Below are 8,658 nucleotides of genomic sequence, written 5' to 3'. Positions count from 1 at the left end.
ATTTTAACAAAACTGGAATTAAATATGATATGAAAATCAATAAAGAAAAAGCTAAAATTATGGCCTTCTGCAAAAAAAAAAAATACCCTGTGCCTATCAAAATATGTTTACATTCAAAAATATTAGAAAGAATAAATTATTTTACATATCTCGGATACACATTATCTTTTTTAGATGAAGTAGACATTTCACTGAAAATTTCTAAATACACCAAAACAATGGGAATAATTAACATTAGGAAACCTTCCCTAGTACAAAGGCATACTCGAATTCGCCTTTACAAGACCTTGGCGAGGCCTGTACAGTACTTTGTTACGGCAGTGAGGCATGGACATTGAGGAAGAAAGACGAAAGCAGAATAACGGCTAATGAAATGAAATGTTTAAGATATAGGCCTACAGCGGGATATACGAAATGAGATCACAAACACAATGAAGATGTAATGGAAGGATTACAGCTAGAACCTGTAATTAATCACGTAAAACATTATCAGAACAACTGGCTAAATCATCTGCATCGCATGCATAGAGATAGAATCCCAAAAGTCATGCTCCACTATCTTCCAAACGGGAAGAGATCTCTCGGTCGTCCAAAGAAGCGCTGGATTGAAAATTCAACTGTGAGATCGTAACAGGCCATGATGAAGGGAAGAAGAAGAAGAAGAAGCATAATATATAACGCACCTGACATGCATTACCCTGTATTAACATACATACGGGGGAAAGGAACTGGTCACCCTACTCCATTATCTCCTGGTATAGTTGCCTCATAAGTGATGTCTTGGTATCACTTGTGAGGTTCAGACCTGTCTTCAAACAGTTGACAAAACAACAACATGCATAGGTACCAAACATTAAATACATAACCGTACATCAACATAGGCCTAAATGTATTTACATACATACATACATACATACATACATACATACATACATACATACATACATACATACATACAGGTAATTCAATTATCACATTGACGTAACGACTGCATGATGATGATGATGATGATGATAATGATAATGATAATGATAATGATAATGATAATAATAATAATAATAATAATAATAATAATAATAATAATAATAATAATAATATCTATAATACTTACAAATGGCTTTTAAGGAACACGCAGGTTAATTGCCGCCCTCACATAAGCCCGCCATCAGTCCCTATCCTGTGCAAGATTAATCCAGTCTCTATTATCATATCCCACCTCCCTCAAATCCATTTTAATATTATTCTCCCATTTACGTCACGGCCTTCCCAAAGGTCTTTTTCCCTCCGGCCTCCCAACTAACACTCTATATGTATTTCTGGATTCGCCCATACGCACAGTGGTTCATTTTCCCAATTTCTTGGCCAAAACCTCTAGAGATGTTTGAATAAATTTGAACGTAACAAAGTTGAAACAAATCGTAAAAGTAACATAATTAAGAATTAAATATCGAGTAAATTCACATAAATAGCTATAGTATATGCTTTTTTTTTTTTGCGTGGATGATCATTTCATTACTTCTTAGGGTATTCAAAGTTATAGTCTATTTTATCTATATACATAAATCTATATATATAATGTGTGTATAGTACAGTAATTATTTCATTCGCTAGCATCCTAGTCTCCGGAGATAAGGGAGTCATCTTTATCAGAGGCCTGAGTGGACACACCTAAATGTGTAGATGCATCTGGAGCTGACAGAAGTGACATTACATCTGCAGACAAATGCTTCAGTTTCTTTCTTGGGACTTTCAATATTCTTTATGAAGTATGGTCCAACAACGCCTGCAGATCAGTTTCACCAGACTTTTCTGTTATTTGAATGGCATTGGTATCGGAATAGCATGTCTTTTGTGCTTCTAGCACCGTTCTGTATTGCTGGAAAATGTAGGCGATGGATTTTTAGTCTCGGATCTAATCAGGTTATAATGGAATTTTGTTAATTTAACTTCAACTAGAATGGACAATACTCTGAACTTAATTTATAAGCTTTTCTGCATGTTGACGTACTGATTGGTGTTGAAAATTGTAAGTACGTCTTTTATTGCAGCAGCAGTAGTAAAAATCTCTCCTGCTTCACGAAGACTCATTTGAGTGGCATATGCGACTTCTGAAGGACCTATGTTTTGTCTTAATCCCTGTGCTTTTCGTCTTTTATAACGTTCACCACTTTACTAAATTCTAGTAATGGACGTTCGACTCTCTATTGCGTTTCAGTAACGCATATTGGAAAACTCGCATATTTTCAAACCATTCCGTATTCTGTGGTAGGAATCTTTCAACTGTCCTATTTGACCATTGCCATCTGGTTCTAAAATTATATATTAAATGTTTTAACACATTCTTTAGTTCAGCGGATGATGTTGCAGGGGAATCGGTTATGATTCTAATGCGTTCTCTTAAATAATCATACTTTTCTTCAAAATTAGATGATGAACGTTCCTGTAGTATAGTAAACAATTCACGCCCAGTGAGGTTTATGTGATGACTTTCATATCCTGAAAGGAATTACAGAAATAATTCAAATTTTAATAAATTGATGAAGGATTAATATAAGACACAACAATTTTTTGTGGCAACGTATTTCATAGGTAAGCAAAACGAAATAATGCACAAGAAAGCTAGAGGTTTCACCTATTCTTCGACACTGGAACCAAGTCTCTCGACATATATCTCCTATCGTGACACGTTTCAGTACACCTCGTTCATAAAACTGTTTTTTGGGCGTAGGCCTATAGCTACCTGCGCTCGACCGATTTCACTTCTTCATCCGAACCGAAGCGTTGTCCTCCTAGCAATTTCTTCATTGGTCCGAAGAGGTGAAAGTCAGACGGTGCAAGATCTGGACTGTAGTGTGGGTGATTGCCGCTTAATGATGCCTCTGACATTGGGTGGTGTTGCAGCAGTCACTGGTCGGCCGGAACGTGCTTCGTCGGCGGACTTCTTCGAAGAACTTGCACCACCTGGAGATGTTGCTATGGTTCAGACAATCAAGCGCCATACACCTCCAATATTTCCCTGTATATTACACTCGATTTTTTTGTTTTTTTTTTTCGCAAAAAAAAAAATGGACTACACCTCGCTGCCCTTCACAAGTGAATGATGGTAGAAAACGCGTAATTTTTTCTCAGTTACAGCTTATTTAGCCAGGGTGACATCCAATCGAATCATTGCTGTATATAGTGCAAGATTCAAACTAACTACCTCCCAAATTTGAACGTCCTAACCAAAATAGTATTCCGTTAAATAATTGTTGTGTGTTACTTTCCGATCCTTCCTTGCATTACAACGCAAAGACGCAGTGCGCACTTCAAAACTAAATTCGAGCTAGTGGGCCCAGTGGCAGTTGGGGGCAGACTTTCTTTATTGGTGCATGAAAAACATCCACATAGGTATGATTTGTAATGAGTAACTTGACAGGACCTCGCAGGACCGATAACTTTTAACCTCCGTGAATCTGCCGCTTTCACATTTTCAACCACAATCAACATAACTATATTATTTAATATCTAAATGCCGTTAGTTAATTAAGTAAAAATTTAAAACTATGTTCAAATATTCTACACACCTCCAGGAATCGAATCCATGCTTCAGCTTTTATTTCCACACTTATACCACTTATTTATAACACTTCAAAAACGACCTTTCTTTCACCACGCAAACTCAGCAACTGCATTGTCCAAGAGAGACGCATTTTCAGCCACGTATTTACAAGCACAGGACTGGAGATGGAAGATAAGATATACGATGTCTACATGCCCTGTCCTTCCTCTTCAACTTAAGACAACAAACAATCCTCTCCTATATGTTTCAGTTTTGGGGTTTTGGCCAGGAATTCGGGAAAATGAACCACTGTGATACGTGCTACATGTCCTGCCCATCTCAAACGTCTGGACTTAATGTTCATAATTATGTCAGGTGAAGAATAAAATGTATGCAGTTCTGAGTTCAACTTTCTCCATTCTCTTGCAACTTCATCCCTTTTAGCTCCAAATACATTATATATTTTATTTTAATGTACCGAAGTACATACGATGTTTCCATGCAGATATTCTGCGCCAACCAGGCGCTCATAACGAGTGCACCCCCGCACATGTGTGGGCATTAGTCCTACTTTCATAGACATCTATGACGTAGTGCAGAGGATTCGATCCGACACCGGGATGGGAATCCGGTGTGGCTTAGTGGATAAAGCATCAGCACGCAGAGCTGAAAACCCGGGTTCAAATCGCGGTGCCGGAGAGAATTTTTCTCCGTTCCGCTACTCTTTCATCGTCCAGATACTTTTCTAAGAACCTTAGGCTGCGGCCACAGTGGAAGCGTCTAGCGGTGCGGTACGGCTCTCGAAAAATTGAGGAGTGGGGAGGAAAGAGCGTTGGTGTGGCCATATAGCGCAGAGTTGGTGAGCGGCGCTGCGCGGCGCGGCTTGGAGATGAGATCATGACACTGTTTGCTTTTAGGCAATTCTTATCTAGAAAGAACAGATTAAAATAGGAATGGAAGAGAATTTTATGTTCATCCATTTAATAAGAGATGTGAAACTCTGATAACTTCATCGTTTGTATGGAGAATTAGGGACATTTCCAGATAGATATGTGAAGTATACTCGCATGCCTATTACGACTTTCGACTACTTTCTAAATAAAAATAAGGAGCGACTACAGAAGCAAGCCATCAAATTTCGGAGATCTATCACTATTGCACAATGGCTAATCATTATATGAGCCGTTCAGAGCAGAAGTGGTGTAAGTCAAAATTGAGTAATGAGGTTCAAAGTAAAAGTTTACTTTAACCCTAATTACTCATTTTTGACTTATACCAATTCTGCTATCAACGGCTCATATTAAGATAAATTTATTTTAAATTAAAGACACAGGATCATGCATTCTTCGAGCAATGATGCAGGTAGGCTATACTGCATATAAATTAAATTAAATAAGAATCCTACGAATCCTTAAATTTTTGTGTTGATGGAATTAAGTCTCATTCATTACAAATAATTGCATGGGCTGTATCTTACATGGCAAAAATCGCATGTTTATACTTACGAAAATTTAACATTAGAAATGAGCAGTTTCCAATACTTTTCATTTTTTTTTTTTTTTTTTCATTTTGGTTCATTGCATTTAAAAACTTCTTACAATTGTGTGCTGTGTAATTTTAATTTTTCCACTGTACTTATAATTATTCCTTTTCATATGCGGCAAAAGAGACATTAAAAATTGTGCTCCGGGCCACTAAAAATATGCTCTCTTGCCATTGCTTTATTAACAGGATATCGAACTACTCTAGTGTCAGCATCAATTATATATATATATATATATATATATATATATATATATATATATATACGTGGTGTGTCTAAAAAGTTCGGTGAATGGTGTCATATCTGAACGGCAACTTGGCGCATGCGCATGGTTCTTCAGAGACTTGGGGAGAATCGATACACTGCCTTGAATGCATGTGACTGGCAGTGTAAGCAGACTGCGACCAGTTGAACGTAGTCAGTGTGAGAGGAAGTGTCACAGCGCAGTGGAGCAAAGTTTAAACATCAAGGCCTGCTACAAATTGGGGAAGACTGCAACGGAGACACATGGAATGTTGGTGCAAGTGTACGGGAGGGAAGCCGTGAGCAGAAAATGTGTTTACGAATGGTTTAAACGCTTTCGTAAAGGGAAGGAAACAATTGAGGATGAGCCATGTTCAGGTCGGCCATCGACAAGCAGAACCCCAGAAATAATCGAGAAAGTGCGACAAATGCTGGCACAAGATCGGCGACTGACTCTAAGATTGATTGCGGAGGAATTGGACATTAGCAAGGACACGGTGCACACCATCGTCCGCGATGATTTGGGTAAGCGGAAGATCTGCTCCCGATTTGTGCCGCACAAGCTCACAGACGAGCAGAAAGCAAAACGGATGGAAACTTCTGGTGATTTCATTTCCATGTGTGACCAGGATCCATTGCTTCTGAAAACCATCGTTACGGGAGATGAACCTGGTGCTACCAGTTCGATCCGGAATCAAAACGGCAATCGATATCATGGTGTTCACCGACTTCCCCGCGACCAAAAAAAAGCCGTCTGCAAAAATCCAAGGTGAAAACACTGTTGATCGACTTCTTCAATAACAACGGCATCATCCACAAGGAATTTGTTCCTGCAGGTCAAACCATTAATGCTTCATTTTACCAGTCCGTTTTGAACCGATTGCTACAGCGTATCCGGCGGGTTCGGCCAGAGTTGCACAGGACTGAAAAATGGATGCTGCTCCATGACAATGCCCCTGCACACTGTGCGATCCGTGCGCGCCTATTCCTGGCTCAAAAGATGGTAACTGTTCTTGAACACCCTCCGTACTCCCCTGATCTGGCTCCTGCGGACTTCTTCCTGTTTCCCCGCTTGAAGGCGGCCATTAAAGGTGAACGTTTTGCGGACGTGAATGCCATCAAAGGTCTGTGACAGTCGTTCTGCGATCGATTCCACAGGAGGCCCTTGCTGATAGTTTCCAGAAGATGTACGAACGTTGTCAAAAGTGTGTCGTAACGGGTGGCGATTATTTTGAAGGACTAAAAAGTTCGGTGAATGCTATCAGAAAACAAACAAAACAAAGATACAAACAAATTTTCTTTATTGCCCTTCAAAATAGTCGCCACCCGCTACAACACACTTTTGACAACGTTCGTACATCTTCTGGAAACTATCAGCAAAGGCCTCCTGTGGAATGGATCGCAGAACGACTGTCACACGATCTTTGATGGCATTCACGTCCGCAAAACGTTCACCTTTAATGGCCGCCTTCAAGCGGGGAAACAGGAAGAAGTCCGCAGGAGCCAGATCAGGGGAGTACGGAGGGTGTTCAAGAACAGTTACCATCTTCTGAGCCAGGAATTGGCGCACACGGATCGCACAGTGTGCAGGGGCATTGTCATGGAGCAGCATCCATTTTTCAGTCCTGTGCAACTCTGGCCGAACCCGCCGGATACGTTGTAGCAATCGGTTCAAAACGGGCTGGTAAAATGAAGCATTAATGGTTTGACCTGCAGGAACAAATTCCTTGTGGATGATGCCGTTGTTATCGAAGAAGTCGATCAACAGTGTTTTCACCTTGGATTTTTGCAGACGGCTTTTTTTTTGGTCGCGGGGAAGTCGGTGAACACCATGATATCGATTCCGTTTTGATTCCGGATTGAACTGGTAGCACCAGGTCTCATCTCCCGTGACGATGGTTTTCAGAAGCAATGGATCCTGGTCACACATGGAAATGAAATCACCAGAAGTTTCCATCCGTTTTGCTTTCTGCTCGTCTGTGAGCTTGTGCGGCACAAATCGGGAGCAGATCTTCCGCTTACCCAAATCATCGCGGACGATGGTGTGCACCGTGTCCTTGCTAATGTCCAATTCCTCCGCAATCAATCTTAGAGTCAGTCGCCGATCTTGTGCCAGCATTTGTCGCACTTTCTCGATTATTTCTGGGGTTCTGCTTGTCGATGGCCGACCTGAACATGGCTCATCCTCAATTGTTTCCTTCCCTTTACGGAAGCGTTTAAACCATTCGTAAACACATTTTCTGCTCACGGCTTCCCTCCCGTACACCTGCACCAACATTCCATGTGTCTCCGTTGCAGTCTTCCCCAATTTGTAGCAGAACTTGATGTTTAAACTTTGTTCCACTGCGCTGTGACACTTCCTCTCACACTGACTACGTTCAACTGGTCGCAGTCTGCTTACACTGCCAGTCACATGCATTGAAGGCTATGTATCGATTCTCCCCAAGTCTCTGAAGAACCATGCGCATGCGCAAGCACATGCGCCAAGTTGCCGTTCAGATATGACACCATTCACCGAACTTTTTAGACACACCACGTATATATATATATATATATATATATATATATATATATATATATATATATATATAGAAGGTCCTCTTTTAAATAACCACTTATTGATAAATAGATTAACAGAAATATATTTTTATATAAGTAATATATATTTAAATAATTTAGATTTATATTCGAGCCCTTAGCTTTGGTGTTGAGGCATTCGAAGACATATTCGTCTGAAGTGATAACGTTATCATCGCTGACAATTGTCTTTGCTTTCCCCTAAATCAGGACTGTTTGGAGTCGATGGAATCTCCTGGAAGGAAAGATGTCCTACAGTCCTATCAGAAAGGACGACGTCCTTCATAAACATCGTTAGTCGAAAAACGGCCATAACGATGTAGCGATTCAAGAGCTTCGGAACCGCTTCGTATCTTTGGGAGCTTCTGGAGTTCCTTCTCAAATTTATCTTTTAAATTCTACCACTTATTTTTGCCACGTCTTCTGAAATAGAATGCAATAATGAATATTTAATGAATTAGTGACTAAAATATTAATATATTGTAATATTGTCTTCTGCTACGTTAAAATTAAGAAAAATTTAAGGTAAATTTCTAACATTACTCTTTCTTGTAGGTTTATAACCACAGGGACATCATTGCGATCACTGGCATTTTCCTTCAGGGTAGGAAAATTTACAGCAATTGTAATGGCAAGAAAAATGTGTGAGGTAATCTAGAATGAATCGATTAAAGAATTTATACTATATATCGAAATAAAGAAAAATTAAACAAAGTAGTCAGTAATTACTACGAACGTTGTGGTTCCCTAATTG

The sequence above is a fragment of the Periplaneta americana genome, chromosome 7 (genome assembly GCF_040183065.1).
Source record: "Periplaneta americana isolate PAMFEO1 chromosome 7, P.americana_PAMFEO1_priV1, whole genome shotgun sequence".
Classification (NCBI taxonomy): domain Eukaryota; kingdom Metazoa; phylum Arthropoda; class Insecta; order Blattodea; family Blattidae; genus Periplaneta; species Periplaneta americana.
The sequence above is the reverse complement of the archived record's forward strand: the minus strand, read 5'-3'. Positions refer to the sequence as shown.